Here is a 16,072-nt window from a genome sequence, read left to right as displayed (position 1 = left end):
GGACGATATTACTATCTGGACCTGTGAAGCCAGCGACGGATCAATAGAACAACGACTCCAGACTGCAATTAACACAGTAGAGGAACACCTTATAGGAACAGACCTCACATGCTCTGCAGAGAAATCTGAACTTCTATTGTACCACCCCACACTTAGAGGAAGGCCTCCCAAAGGATACGACAGAAACACGGCTCATGAGGAAATCAAGCTACACACCAAGAACGGGTGAAATATCCCAATAGTCAACCAGCTGAAAGTGCTGGGTCTGGTAATCGAGAACTAAGGCACAAATAGGGATACCGTAAAGAAGTTAGACACAAAGGTAACAAACACCATGAGATTAATCAAACGAATTACTAACAAGCACCAAGCTATGAAGGAAGAAAGTATCATATGGCCGATACAATCATATGTAATCAGTCAGATCACATACATAGCAACCTTCCGCAATTAGTTTGCAGCTGAAAAGCGTAAAATTAACAACATGATAAAAAAGGCATACAAACTAGCACTAGGGATTCCAATCAGTACGAGCACGGATATCTTGCTAAAGTTAGGACTCCACAACACACTGGACGAACTGATAGAAGCACAACAAACATCTCAAGCCGAGCGACTAACCAAAACCAAAACGGGACGGCATATACTAAGCAAACTTGGAATGAGTTACCACAATCTATACGGGGAAAAGAGGACAATAACGAGAGAAATTCGTAACAAACTCCTAGTACCAAATATACCCAAGAGCAGAGAAAATTATCCGAAGCTTTGGGTCAGACGACAGAGCAACGTTCGAAGACGCGGCTGAATGCCCAGACAAAAATAGCTATGTAGCAGTAATCGTAGATCACACCCAAAAACCCCTTACAAGCATATCAGGTAATACCAAACATTCCGAGACCGCAGAGGAGGTAGCCATTGCACTAGCATTGGTCTCCACGAATGCTCAGTACATCATTAGCGATTCTCAAGCGGCCATTAGAAATTATGCAAAAGGTAGGATCTCTCCTGAGGCATGGCACATCATCAGAGTCAATGAAGCAAAGTTCTCTAATGCAGAGAAGAACGGCAGGCAAATTGCTCTGGTTCCCAGCGCATACGACTCCAGACATTCCCGCAGTCAACCTCAACGAGGTAGCACACCGCGAAGCTCGAGGTCTTACTCGCCGAGCTGAGCAAAGAGTGACTTCCATCGGTCAGGAGAACGCGGAGGAGGAAATCTGGAGAGAAAAAGATATATTAACAAGATTTTGCGATATTACCAAATTCTATCAAACTCGGAGGCGAGTATTACCACCGCCTCACACTAAACTGAATAGAGCTGAGTCCGTTACTTGGAGGCGACTACAAACAGAAACTTATACGAGTCCCGTGCAACCAAAAACTTTCTACCCCGATATATACGAGAGCGATATGTGCAAGCTATGCAAGTCTGTTAGAGCCACCCTTCAACTCATGTTGTGGGGATGTGAAATATACAAAAATAAAATGGCAGTCTCCCCAGAAAATATACGGGCGTGGTGGTCGGCCGTGCTGCTCAGCTCAGAAATCCAAGACCAACTTTGGACCGTCCAGCGAGCCAAGGAAGCCGCACGGAAGCAGCAGCTCCCAGTGGCCATCTAGGCGGCCCCAGGCCCGGGCCTCCCTATCGCCGGATTCCAAATAAAGTTATCACATCACATCACATCAACAATCTGGCACTTGCGACCAGACGGGCCACATGCAACGACGGCCCACTCTTCAGAAAGGAGCTAGGGGATAGAAAGAGAGAAACGGGTAAACAGGGGAAGAACTGAAGGAAAGGGGAAAAAAGAACGACATGGCAGATCGCAAATTGTAAAGTATATCAATGAAAAAGAATTGACCGCGACACCAGGAACAGAAAAAAAAAATCACTGCAGGTCGAACTATTCAGGGAAGGTTAAACATGATAATAAATAATAAAAGAAAGAAACAGAACACACGATATTCAACGTCTGAGCCCTCAAAAAAAGAAAGAAAGAAGATGCAGGTCAAATGCACATTCTGGAATATGTGTGAAGCGGAACTTCCGTGAGGTGGTTAAACAAATATTCTAAGCTCGTCCAGTTTATTCCTGCTTCCCTGGCGTAAAGGAAACCGGCGCGAGCCCACTGTGCCTTCGCGTGCCGATGCTAAGCCAAGTGACGTGCACGGCGATCATCTCGTAGAGCTAGTCGGCGTTGGCACGTTAGAAGTGCACGTGCGATTGTGGCCCAATGGTTAGAGCACATCGCGCTGACTTATGAGCTATCATGGCAAGGCAGCGGCATCCAGCAGCCACGGTCAGATAAGTCCGGGAGTGCTCGCAAAAGGAAGCTCTTTGGCCTTTACGATTGAGAAGTTTTTTGTACGTAGTTCAATTGTACCTGCAGCAATACTCGTGAGATATCAAAGTTGAACATGTTTGGGCAGCAACAGTTGTATTATTGTTGGAGTGCTACTCATATTAGAAAGAGAGAGAGAGTGACGTCACCAGCCAGAACGCGATTCTGTGTAGCACCGGATGAAGCGAATACAGCAGCAAAAGCGTAGTCAAATGCTTCGGCCATCTAGCGCCGGAAATAGAACGAATACTTGGAGTAAAAAAAACGCGCTCCCAGAGGATAGGGTTCATCTCTTCGCGTTCGCTCGGAATCTGTGGGCAGCACCGAAATCTCCAGGCGGAATGAAAGCAATCTTTCGCGTTAGAGGAAACTCACGTGTTCATCTTTTTTTTAACTCGCGGGTCAGTGTTTTGGCAGAGAGTAATCATCAAGATTGCTTTATCGCGCTGGATAGTACAGTTACTATCTTTTTATTTTTTTATGTGTTGGGTTTCATCCTGTGGCACCGCTTATAAGTTCTTAACGGCCTCTTTGTTCTTCATATCTGTGTTAGTCCCGTTTTTTTACTGAAATGCTTCTTTCCAGTGGCTGACCTGAAATGAAGAAGTTGTGTATTTTATTACGTCCGTTCACGTCAATGCCTTCGAGTAGTGGCCTTTTATTTTACTCGACCTTTGAAGCCCCGTTCACGAACTGTTCAAATTGAAGAGATTCTGAAAACATAACGTAGATAATTGTCCGATGCTGAATGAAAGGTAACTCAGCAAGATAATCGTTCATAATGGACGACTCCCTGTTTATGGGCTCACATTTCTTTTTATTAGAAGTTGACAAATCGAAAGAGCATAGTTGAGAAGCATTCCAACTTTTAACATTTACAAAGAAAGCTCGCGTTATCCAGTTTCATTATATAAACAGGCGAAATATTTCCGTCGTATTATATTGGCACCGGGGCTTAATGGCACAGAGTGACTAATTCCTTTTTCTTAGAGTGTACTACATGTGAGGTCTTCCCCGTCAATAACATTTCGACTGGTTTTCGTGAGTGCGTTAACTAATTTTTTTGGTAGTGTTAATATCACTATCTCTCTCTTCGCCTTGCCCCAGTGTAGGGCTGCCAGCTTAGCTCAGTCCTGGTTAAACCTCTGCCTTTCAGTTATCATTTTCTCTCTATCTCTCTCCCCCTCGCACCAAATCGACAAGGACAATAAGCGGGCCCACTGATTAAGGTGAGGGATGCGGAGTTGTTAAAAACACTATGCCGGAAGTGGAAAAGGAAGCATCTCTTATTGCGAAGCATTCTTCTGGATGTGCAGTTACATTTTCGTGGTCGGGCTGTTTCCATCAGGTCATCCCGGTGACCGGGCAGTATACAAGTGTGTGCCACAGGACTGGCTCGGTATGTACCACTGCACTTTTGTTTGCTCCTAGTCGGACATCTTGCCAGTACGAACGTCCTGCCTTGTTGATTATAAACGTGCGGAACACGTAATATCTGGACAACATTTGCGTTATCCATACAACCGTTCTCTACAAATTACGAATGCTTCGCATTATGTAGAGCTCAACTACGATTTACGCTACGCACGAGGTCGCGGGATGAAATCCCGGCCACGGCGACCGCATTTAGTTGGGGGCGAAATGCGAAAACACCCGTGTACTTAAATGTAGGTGCGCGTTAAAGAACGCCAGCTGGTCCAAATTATTCTAGAGTCTCCCACTACCGGCGTGCTTCAGAATCAAATGCTGGTTTTGGCACGTAAAAAAAACCCATAATTTAACTTGTTTTCGTTTTACTAACAGACCCACCTATAATCTTTTTCTATTGAGTTAGAGGAGATCGAGCCATATAAATGCTGCCGAGGATGGGAGACGTTGGCCTGATAAAGCCCAGTGCTGCTGTCGAAACGAGGGCTCCTCCAAAATCTCTTACTCAACCATGGTCAATAAATCTACATGAATTGTTTTTGAAGGAAAAAAAGGGAGAGAGGGAAACGAATTCGAGCTGGGCGCTTTCTGAGTGCGGTTACTTGTGCAGTCGTTGCCGGACAATCACCAGTGCAGAATAAATAGCCGAACTCACAAATCCTTCTGTTTCTAAGTATTCCTTGCCGCTGCTCCGCAGCTGTGGCAAGTGCAAAACATCACGTTTGGTTAGCGTCTTTCATTACGAACCGTTCTAATGCAAAACGTTAACCACGTATTTAGTGTCCAAGGTTATTTTTTGCACAGAAGCGGCAAGCACGGTTGCAAAATTTCGCCTACAAAATTCTTCATGAATTTCTGTTTTATTTATTTATATTTTTGTTAAATAAAAGTCTCAGAAGGCACTATATAAATGGTGGCTGGGGGTGGGGGGCAGTACATCATTAGACAATTTGCGGAAGCATGAATTCTACAAAGGATACAATGTAGCAAGAAAATCTGCAAATTTACACTCACAACCAACGCAGAGCGACTAGAAAGCAAACCAAGATAGCAGTGCGAATATTTCTCGATATCAGAAGTATGAGATATGCTGCTTGAAATACTGATTTTATAGATGAAAACACAGAGATGAATCCATTGTCACTGCATGTCAATTTCATGGATAAACATCAGCAATTCTGTTTTAAAAGCCGTTAAATCAGTAAGAGTTATTGGTTGTGTTAAATCACTGCATTCCTGTACTGACCACACGAGAACATAGTTATACGCACACACACAAAAACAATTAATATCGCAGTAGACCTAGGTTCTGCTGTTTTCCGAGAAAAAAGAAAAGAAAGAGGAGGAAAGACAGCCTAAACATAGCAAATATAGTTGTCGCGGCAAGAACAAGAGGCTTGACCAATCATGTTTTTTTTTAAGGAACTGGAGAGCTGTCGCAAAAAAATGGGATTAGGCATGTGGCGATGTGACCACACACCGGAAACACCTTCCTACGTGAAATCGCGTTTCAAAAAGGTCAGGGCCCTGTTATAAGCTTTATACATATAAACAACTTCGGCCTGCTCTCGCTTTCGGAACCTGACGGTACGCTGGTTTCGCTGTGTCTGGCTAACGCGCATCACAGTGAGGTTTTGCAGCAGTGAGCTTTCCGGGCTTGCCACGCCACCTTCTTGGCGTTGCGAGTCACGTTGACAGGGGCGACGATTTCTCTGGCGGGCACTTTTGACCGGCGCCACTGATACTGCGCACTGCAGGGCGATTTTGGCGCAACCCTTCGAGAGATGCGTCGCAGTAAAGGAAGTAAGAGAGCACTGCAGCTGAGTGCAGTGTTAAGGGCGACAGACCGTAATTTGTATCTCCTTGGACATTCTTAACACGTTTGCCTTCACCGGACTGCTTCTGTCTTGCAGCCCCGTGACGGTCATTGCACGGCGGTGTTCATCTTGACTAAGGGAGGAGGAGGAGGAGGAGGAGGAGGAGGAGGAGGAGGAGGAGGAGGAGGAGAAAAACATTTATTAGGAGGGATAAATGGTGTTTGTGGTGGGGGGCCTACTTGATTCGTGGGTCCCAGTCAAGGCAGAGGTGGCCGCCGACTGATGTCTCGTTCTTCGGGTTTTGAGTACGGCTAATAATCTTACTTCTTTAGCAGTTGTGTATTTAGGGACATGCACTGAAGTGATCGAGGCCGCCATATTGCAATAGAGCCAGCGCACAGAGACACCGCTTTGCCTGGAACCGCTCATCTCCGAAACCAGAGTGGAAGATGTGAATAAAACTTCACGTTAGCGTACGCTGACGTCACGCGCAATGCCACCTAGATATCGTCTTTTTTTTGGCTTTCGCCTGGTCATGGCTTTTTCCACAGCTGATAAACCCGGTGGCTCACCCGGGAGGATTACTGGTTATGACGTTCGGCTGTTGAGTATCCCGTCATGGTGTGGTGGTGGTGGTGGTCGTGGAGGGGTGGAGTTTTTTTTTAATGCGAGGTTAAATGCCTCAGGGCATACATGGGCATGGGATGGGGGTGAATAAGGATGATTAAATGAAGGAAAAATGATTTTCTAAAGCAATGAAGTCCAAGAGGGATCGATAATGTGGTCCCTGCGTCCAAGCAGTGTAATCACTCGGATTATGCGGCGAAAGTCCCGCTGCTGCGAGGTGCCGGAGCCTCGTCGGTTTCAGTGCAGGGCAAATCCACAGCAGGTGGTGGATGTTGGCTTCAGCATTTCGTTTCTTGCAGAGTGGACACTCAGGGCAGGGATATATGGGGCGAAAGTGCGGCCAATTCCTAGTCACGGCAGGAGTGAGGGCGACCCCGAGCCTGATTCTCTGAAGCGCAACCTCCTCTGCTCGGGTAAGACCACGAGGTAGGCTTACCGCACACGCAGGTATGAGAGCACGTGTGCGGCGCCGGAGCTGCTCCTTTCTTGCTAAAATGAGGGTGGCATCATCTAGGTGAAAGAGTTGATGCCACCTTCCTTTTAACAAGAAAGGAGTTAGATTCCAGGAGACGGCAGTCTCATTCATGTGAAGTAGAAATGCAAAAACGAAACAGAAAGGTTGGTGTGGCTAGCTTGAGGTGAACTTTAGGAAGTGTAGTCGGTCGAAGTTCATTAGGAATACACAATTATGGGAGTCTTCACAGCCCACGTATTGTCATGGGACCCGTCGAATCAAAATACTTAATTTCCTCTGATATGCCTGGCGCTCACAGACGCGCTTCCCCGTTTGGCATTCAATGGAGAGAAAAACAATGCCGAATGCAGTACGGATGCACAGAGAAAAAAAGAAAAGGTTAATGCAGCGCGCATTATACCCTTGTTGCGCTGGTGGTCTTAACCGCTGGTAAACTCAAAGGGTCCCTGCAATACCGCTTGAGCATGTTACATAAATCGTACTAGACACGGGACTGTGCTTCCGCGCATACACGACCCAAAGGTACTCACTTCCATGCACCGGGGAACGCATATTCTTCGTGTAAATATCGATGATGCTTTCCTGTGGCTTCGCTTAATTCCCGCCATCGAAAATGCACATTAGTAAGGTCCCTAGATAAAAACAAAAATCCCGCAGATGCTGTTGTCTGAGTGTGCGGACGCATTGTGCCACATGCTCATCGCGACGCACCCCGGTGTCATATCAATGTTACGAAACTTCGTCCGACCAGTATAAACCCTTATCAACCTTTATCGGTCGTTATCAACTTTATCGGACTAGATTCAACATTCATCAACCCTTATCGGTTGTGAACACTACCAGACTCTATCTGAGCCTTATCTGAGCCTTATCAAATCTTATCGGTCGGTATCAAACTAATCGCAATCGGTCCGATTCTTATCAATGTTTATTTGTTCTCATCAATTCTTACCGATGCTTATCAACCTTATAGAACTTAATTGGACCCTTTTCAACCATTATTGGTACTTATTACCCGTATCAGAATTGCTCCGACCATTATAAGCCCTTATCGCTCTTTCGCGCGTTGTCAATCCGCGTCGAACCATTATCAACCGTGGCGAGACCCATATAACCCCTCATCACTCCTTCTAAACTCACTGACTGCTTATCTGTCTCTGTTGCACGAGGTGCCGCACACGAGCCCTCAGAGATCGGTGGCATTGCGGTCTGTGAAGGAAAGCCCCACGGAAGGCCCATTGTGCGACCACCGAAACGCATCGGGGATGTGGCATGTTTGGCATTGAATGTTTGCAAAATTGAAATTTTACTGACGTCTCCAATGCTCCAAGTCGACTATACATGTGTTCCTAGAGATCGCTTTTATTCTACCATGACCAAAACTTTCAACAAAGCCTTCATTGAAACTGCTCTTCATGACATTTGTTTTGTACCGTTGGTACAACACATTCACATGGTTCAGATATATGCACCTATTGCAAGCTGAAATGTCTAGCGAGAGTGCGCAAAATAACAGCGCTTACTTCTACAAAAACGTTTTTTACAAATTACACACTGAAACCTTGCCAGTTAAAACATGGCTTCGGAAAAAGGACACCTTCGTTTTTTAACTTAACTATCGCTTTTGTGACGTGCCTGAAACAACTGAACACTGTTTTATTGATTGTCAAGATTATATTTTATTCTGGGAAGTCGTCCATAGATATTTAAACAAATTCTTTTGCCTAAATTGTCACAGTATCCGATATATTGTTGTTCCATGTGATAACGCACCATTTGATATGATTTAACTGATAGGTCTGCATAACCTTTCGAAAACTCTAATGCAAGAGTGAAATGCAGAAAGAACAATTTCCTCAAGATCACATTTCACTCAAATGATTACTCATTTAAAGGAAATTTACGATCAAAGGGAATGTAAGCCGAATCGGTATCCACCTTTGATTAGGTGTTTAACTTCTCTTACAATATTTTCTTGTGATAGAAGAATTTGCTTTGTGTGCGTTTTATTTGTATGTACTTCTCATTGACCTGTGATTGCTTATGACCACCTAGTGCTCATATTATTGCAAATAGTTCTTGTACATACATCATTTCATTCATTGTAAGAAATACCATGTTCCAAGAAGAAACGGGTGTTTAGCCCAGTGGGTAGGAGACTCGGCTTTTGAGCGTGGGGTCGCAGGTTCTGAACTCACCACTCCCTACGCTCTTTTACTTTCTATTTGTTTTGTTTTCTACATTAATTTCTTTATAGCGATTCATCTTGCATGACAGATGGATGCACATGTTTTGTCGTTGCGTAGGCATAGAAATACTTGCGTATATAGAACTATATAGGGGCCTTACACATAACGGTTCAATACTGCCTATGCACGACAACTGGCTGGCTGTGTGAATACTTCGCGATCAATAATAGCTTCATGAACGGCCACACAAGTGCCTCCAATGGTGACAATGTTAATGACACCTCAATTATTTATAGGTTACGAAGCACCACTGTGTTCATAGCGTCAACATAGAAATTTAGTTTTGTGCTTCCGGTATTCGGCGGCCGTCTCTTCTCGAATTGTGCCGGCTCCTCCAAAGCGCAATATTGTGGCGTTGCTGAAGCTTTAATAATAATGCTACCGCAGTGTTCGTCGGCATGCTCCATTGCGTCTTTGTCCTTGTGTGTTAAATTCGTGGATTAGATTTGCTTGAACGCAAGCAGAACCAAAGTAAAGTCGCAGCGCTGGCGCGGCGTTTGTCGTGCTCGAGGTTGGGGAAGTTGTGTGAAACGCGCTTCACAAGCCGTTTGCGCAAAATGAACAGGAAACTGTGACTGTGCGTAAAGTCGCAGTTTGCTGCACAAGCGGCGATGGACGAATAGAGAGATGGGGCGACAGAAGAAGAGCGTCACTCTCGAAGAAGAGCAAGGGGAGCAAGAGCGGCGCGAAAGACGCCGCGCCGCTACTCGAGGACGGATGCGACGACTTTGGTCCAATCCCGAATATCGCGCCCGTGAAGCGGCGGCGAAACGTCAGCGAGTTGCAGAAGATCCGGAGTTACGAGCTCGCCTTACGGAGCAAAAGCGTGCGTGCAACCAGACGCGGCCACAAAACGATCCGGGCCTGCAAGTCATGGAGAACATTCAGCGTCAAGTTCGGAAATTCATGGGAGGTGCCGACGGACGGTTTTCCTGTTCATTTCTCTTTGGGAGGCTAACAACGACACTACGCAGAAAAGTTGACCAAGTATTGAAGCGTAACAACGCATAAACTTAGCCGAACCTAGAATAACCTTGGTGGGGCCCAAGTGGACCCGATAAGCGGCCGAAGCTGTTCGTTTGGCCTATGTCCCGATGCACGAGCGTCTCTATTCAAACTGTATCTTACGGCCAGTGTAGGGTTGCAAACCAGACGCCCGCCTGCATGACCTTCCTGCCTTTCCTCTTCTTGCCGTCTCCATGTCTGTTTCTGAGTGCCCAATGAACCAAGTTTTCGCCGCTAGTGCGAAGCTGCCCCAATTTTTTTTTCTGCCGCCGACTGGGCCTAAAGTTAGGTGTCGGTACAAGCTGTCGGCGGGGGTCATCGTTTCTCTGCGTTGCTTTGAGTAGTGTTGCATCGGTGCGTGGGTCGAATTCCACGTCAGCCGTTGCAAGCGCTTTAGCCGCTGTTACAAAACGAGGTACATCGTCGCTTAGACACGACCGAGCCCGCGCAGCCTCTGGCATGGTGCACTACGCATGTCCGCCATGGTCGGACCTTGGTCGTACAGCTATTGTCACTTTATCACTGTAAGAGAGCGGGTGCACCAATAAGCTTGTTACACACACGCACAACCACATGCGCAAAAATAAAAAAGAAGTGGGCTTGCAGCGTACATTATAACTCGCAATTTCAAATTGCAAGCGCTGCCTCTAAGTCCTTCCTACCGGCATCGACTCAGTCTCGCGATCAAATCAGCACCAGAAAACTCCTGCGGAAACTATCTCCAATAAGGTCCATAGATGAAACAAGGACGTTACTTTCTGGGGCTGACCGCCGATACGCGCATGTGAAAATCAACCGGCACATGGTGACTAAGACGTATTTCCGGCTCCTGCGATCACTCCCGGCGTTCGCGGTACACAAAAGCATTCCCTTCGAGATTCGATTCCGTTGCACCGTGGGAACGGCTGCTGGATGTACATTTTTATTTCAGCGCCAGTTATTGTTGTCGGATTGTTGTATACTTCAACTGCGATATAAAGAAAAACTAAAATACAAATGTTCTATCTTATCGAACACGCTCAAATATTGCCAGCTTGCTGCGAGACACGTAGAGTTCAACGCAGAATGCCTAATTCAAGTGCGAAAATTTGGTGCCATGGGCCTTTCAACCACGGCACAGTGCATGCATGGGTAAGGGCATAATGGTGCCGGGCGCGTGAAGCCACCGATGTCAACTTGGAAACGGAGCTATACATTGAAATCGACGGTGCGACGCCTGCTGAGCCACAGAGAAAGCGTATATTGCTACACATGCAAAGAAGAGCGGCGTCGTACTGTCGAGGTGGCCTCCGCGACCGCGTTCGCGCCTTTTCCGTCTGTGCTTCGACGCCGCGGTGCTCGCTTTGTGTGTTCGCGGCATCTCTTCTTTGCATGTGAGGCAATATGCGCTTTCCCTCCGGCACACCAAGCGTCGCACCGTCGATTTCAATGAATAGCTCCGTTTCCGAGTTGACATCGGCGGCTGCACCTCTCCCCGTTGCCGCTGGCGCGCAGGGATCCAACTACTCTCATATTCGAGTGTACATGGGGTTAACGGCAACCGAATTCTGCCCGAAATACATGGACGTTCTGTTTTACGGTGCACGGCGGTGATGAAAGGGTTTGTCTCTCTTTTCAACTGCTGCTTCATACTCCAACAAAACACGCTAAATTACACCCGCGTGCAAAAGCAATGCTTGTTTGTCACACCAACTGAGTAGCACTTGAAAGAGACGTGACAACACAGTGCTTGGGCGCGCCGGAGAGGACAAACTATCGTTTCCTTGCCGCGATGTCGATGTAGAAACGTGTATTCGGGGTATTTAGTCAGGTTATCTGCCGGAATGCTTATTATGCCCACCGTAGTCGCGCCACGTTATTTCACACGCTTTCAGAGGCCAGCGGAGGACTCAAACTGCACACCGCTGACTTAGGGCCCGCCATCTTGACCGTTTGCGAAACTACACCGAGGCCGCTTAGTTCAGTTTGCAGACAACCGCGGTTGGCTGCCTAACGGCGGTTTTGGCTGCTGTGTAACTGAGCTGACCGTGTTTAGCGATAACCCCAGCTACACCAGTAGCCATGATGAATGTCGCTCGGGTAGCAGTATTAATTGACTGTGGTACGACATGCACGCAAACACGCACGCGCGCGCGCACACACACACACGGCATACTTTCCGGAGCTTAAACTGAGTACAGCAGGGGAAAATCATAGAAGCATTGCCATCTGCATTGTAGGTGTACATGGATCCAACTGTTGCTTTAGAATCTGAATGTGAAAAAAGAGATAAAGAATGCACGAGCCACATAAAGATTTCTAAGGAGGCCCCCGAAGCGTATTGACATCAACGCGAAGAAAATTCCTCGGTTCCGGCAAAAAAGCCAAAATTTCGAGGCTCACTTGCCGTATTTCACAGTGTTTCGGGGAAAGGAAAGGAATAAACCCCGCATATTCGATGGATCGGCCAGTGAAACACGAACCTTCGCTTCGACGCGCTCATCGACTGCATGCAGCGGCTGGAAAAAATAGTTAAAATATTGGATCGCTCTTCCGCGAGTATCTACGACACTGAAGCTCGCAGAGTGGCGTATTGTGTTGCGATATCGCGTTTTTGAGCTGTTGCTGCCGCTGCTGCTGCTTTCGCGAGCTGTCACATCCACCATATACGTGAAGCACGCGCCTGCTTATACGTCGTCCCTTCGTGCTACGCGATAGCATAATGCGAAGGCACGTCGTCTTTCAGATCGGCCCAGGGACACGTGTGTGCGCGTGTGGTGGAAGAGCTGTGATGCGAAGCTGCCGTTGGGAAACCGTGCCTGGCTGGCGACTGCGGCGGCAACAAAACGCTTGCACGGGCAAAGTAATGACTATGGCATTCCACGAAGGTGCCGCCGCTCTTATTGGCCCCGGTCTGCAGCGATGGGGTGTAGCAAATGATACTGATTTGTTTTCGCTGTTCGCAGCAGATCGTGTGTTAGTTTTTTTTTCCCCTTGAAGTAGGTAATATTTACAGGCGGCATTAAGCAACTCTGTGCAGCAAATTCCCGAGAATTCTAATACGTCGTAGACTCGAATGCGCGTCAGCTGTAGACTTTCTCTGCTTTTCCTCCCCTTCCTCTCCCAGTGCAGGGTAGCCAACCGCCATGTGTACTGGCCAAACACCCTGCCGTTTGTTTATCCTTTTTCGTCACGGGTTTTGAAACAACGCGCTTTCTTCAGCGTCCACCGAACTTGAAGTGGACAATGGGCTCGTCTAAATTGCTTCTTCCTACGAGAGTTTCGGCTTGCGTAAAGCGTATAATCCCGTAGTCAACACAATGGGAATATAGTAAGCGATGAAACCACGCGTCGCAAAATAATAATGATGATAATAATAAAAGACGTAAATGACACAATCGGTGCACAATATAACTGAGCACACCTCAAGCAGGTATTTGCTTAATTTAGACAAAAAGGCTTTTATACTGTTAAAAATTTGTGTTCATATTTTTTAAAGGAATTTTACAGTGTATAGCATATCTTGACGGTTAGGCATGTACCCGTGTTTTGTTTTCCTTTAAGGCACGTAGCCGAAATATGGCAGGCAGGAAAGGTGTGGGAGGCCGGCGGCGTCGTCTGCATGCAGCTAGACCCCCTTCTCCGTCAGTGCAGGGTGGTAAACCGGAAATTCGAATCTGGTTAACCTCCCTAAGGTAATTATGATAGAGTTGACTAAGGTACTCGAACCCACGACCATTTATCTTAATGAAGGCGAAGTTAATTACAGCACATTTTTTAAGATATAGTTAATTCGAGCACTCAAACCCACGATCTTGGGGGAGAGTCAAACCTTCGAGCTTTGGAATTAAGTGGGATGACCAAGCGAAGTATACTAAGCGAATTAAGGGTGATGACTAAGCGAAATAAAAGATGAGTAAGCGACTTTAGAGGGGTGACTAAGCGAAGTAGACTAAGTGAATTAAGGGGGATGTGCACGTCATGCGTCCGTCTTTCACGCATCGGCACTTCATGTCGTCTTAGGGATAACATAAGAGACCCTGTGAATTTTTTCTATATCCAAATTTTCACTGCACAGTTCCAACAGGACCCAAACGAAGAAGACGCGGTCGACCGCACATCGCATCATCTCTTCAGCAAAGTATTGTATTTGTGTGATCGTGTTTTCGCCCTCTGTGACCTGTTAGAAATATGCAGCGAAACTTGGCATTCATGGCCATTTTCTTGGATACTTGTAAATCGTTGTGACTAACGGGAAGAAAGAAAAAATTGCAGACTTCAGGCAGTCCTCCGCCGATTGTGAACTTATTTCCGGACGCTGGCGTGCTTGTCGTTTTTCTTGTGATTTCGAAACATAATTTAGAGCCACCCTCTGATGAGCAAGCTCTTCGTGATGCACGCAACGTGGTCTTCGTCAGCTGCAGCACTGCCTTTTTGTAGCCTGCGAAGTGCAATCATGCACGGCACGCACTAGGGGTCTGCATGGTGTGCTTCGGGAACGTACGTACCTTCGCGTGCCGATTCAACTGAAGAGGCGCCATGCTAACTCGCTTGGAGGTGCGTCTTGACGCATGCATTCGTTGTCCACATTAGGCGTGACCAGAGACAGTTTCCAGATAACATTTCGCCTGCACATGAGCAATCAATAGATTTTCGACCTTTAGAGGAACGTTAGGAATGAGTGAATTTGCACTTGAGGACCATCTAGAGAATGACAAGGCTGCACGCCAAGACAAGGCAAGACAAGAACTCGCGCCAGTGAATTCCGATCTGAAAGACAAAGGCTTTGTTCCAGTGCTTGCCGTAGACCGCTAAATAGGCAGCTAAGCAGGCGGCGGCCATCCCAACTATTGTTCCCAATTTGACAAAGCTGGCAAAGAAGACAGCTTCGCGAAGACAGCACCGAAGTCAAAAACGATGCAGACTGCTTTACTATACAAGCAAGGCGTCGGCTAAGCTGAATGCAAGCTCGACGGGAAGGTCTCCTGCGTGCAAGAAGATCTAGCCACGCCTTCTTGCGTGCTTAGTATAAGCTACGTTCGGTTTTCCATAGGTCGACACACTAAAAGCGTTAACGTAGAGTGATAATACGAGCTTAGCTTTTTCTTGTCAACAAGAGGTGGCGTCAACTTGCAGATACGTTTTCTGAACGCGTTCGATTACATTGACCAATGCTTCCTTTGCTTGGTACCCGCCACGCCATTTGTTTTCCAGTTAGTGGGGCTGTTCCTGTACTTCACGGGAGTCACGAACAGATGGTGCTCGCAAATAACCATACTTCCGGCACGCTTGGAAAGTGAAGGTTCTTTAGTCAGGCAATACTTCAAAGTGCAACATTCGTTTATAGTCAAATGCACTGAAACATGCCTTTCTTTTTCTGCATATTAGGTTGCAAGATAACATCGGCATCCCGTGCTCGTTGCTTTCGAGATGTTATCAGATGAGACACCTCGAAAGCAACGGGAAAGAGACAACACCAGATTTCGTTGGCAAGAGTTAACCGCTATGGGTGCTCGCAGCCTATAGAGCGAAGGAAAGGAGGAAAGATGAGAGTGCCTGGAACCAATTTATCGGCTCACGAGGCAGGCGTATATTAAAGGAGGCATTGCTTGGACTCTAAGCTGCCATCACGACAGTCAGAGTAGGTTGTATTCAATGGTGCTCCGAATCGGAACACACCCAAAGCCTCCCGGCGGATTAATTTTGCTTCGGCATAGGCTTGTGCAATTCTGGCACAAATATATTCTTGTCACCTTCCTTTGTGCTGATATCCAAACGAGAAAACAGCGATCCAATGCGACTGCTATGTTTGAGTTCGCGTGACTGTCATCCACATCTCTGGATGAGGAAGGCAACCCAAATGTGTTTATTAGTATCCCGCCGTGAATAATTACTGCGGTCATTCCCTGCGATGTGCGGACATACTGCAGTGATGATCTGACTGATGAGTCGAAATTGGGAGAATTTTCGCAATGCTTATCAAACATGTACGAACAGGTTTTATTTGATGTTGCAAAAAGCAACACGCCTCCGAGCATGCCACACCCGCATTTACAGCAGAGAGGTATCAGACTTGAGAGGTTAGAGAAAAAAGGAAAGAGAGCAGACCGCCGTGTATACGATGACTCGTGCTTGTGATTTGCGAGC

Source organism: Dermacentor albipictus, chromosome 1 (genome assembly GCF_038994185.2).
Source record: "Dermacentor albipictus isolate Rhodes 1998 colony chromosome 1, USDA_Dalb.pri_finalv2, whole genome shotgun sequence".
In the NCBI taxonomy this organism is placed as follows: domain Eukaryota; kingdom Metazoa; phylum Arthropoda; class Arachnida; order Ixodida; family Ixodidae; genus Dermacentor; species Dermacentor albipictus.
This window is presented reverse-complemented; position numbering follows the sequence as displayed.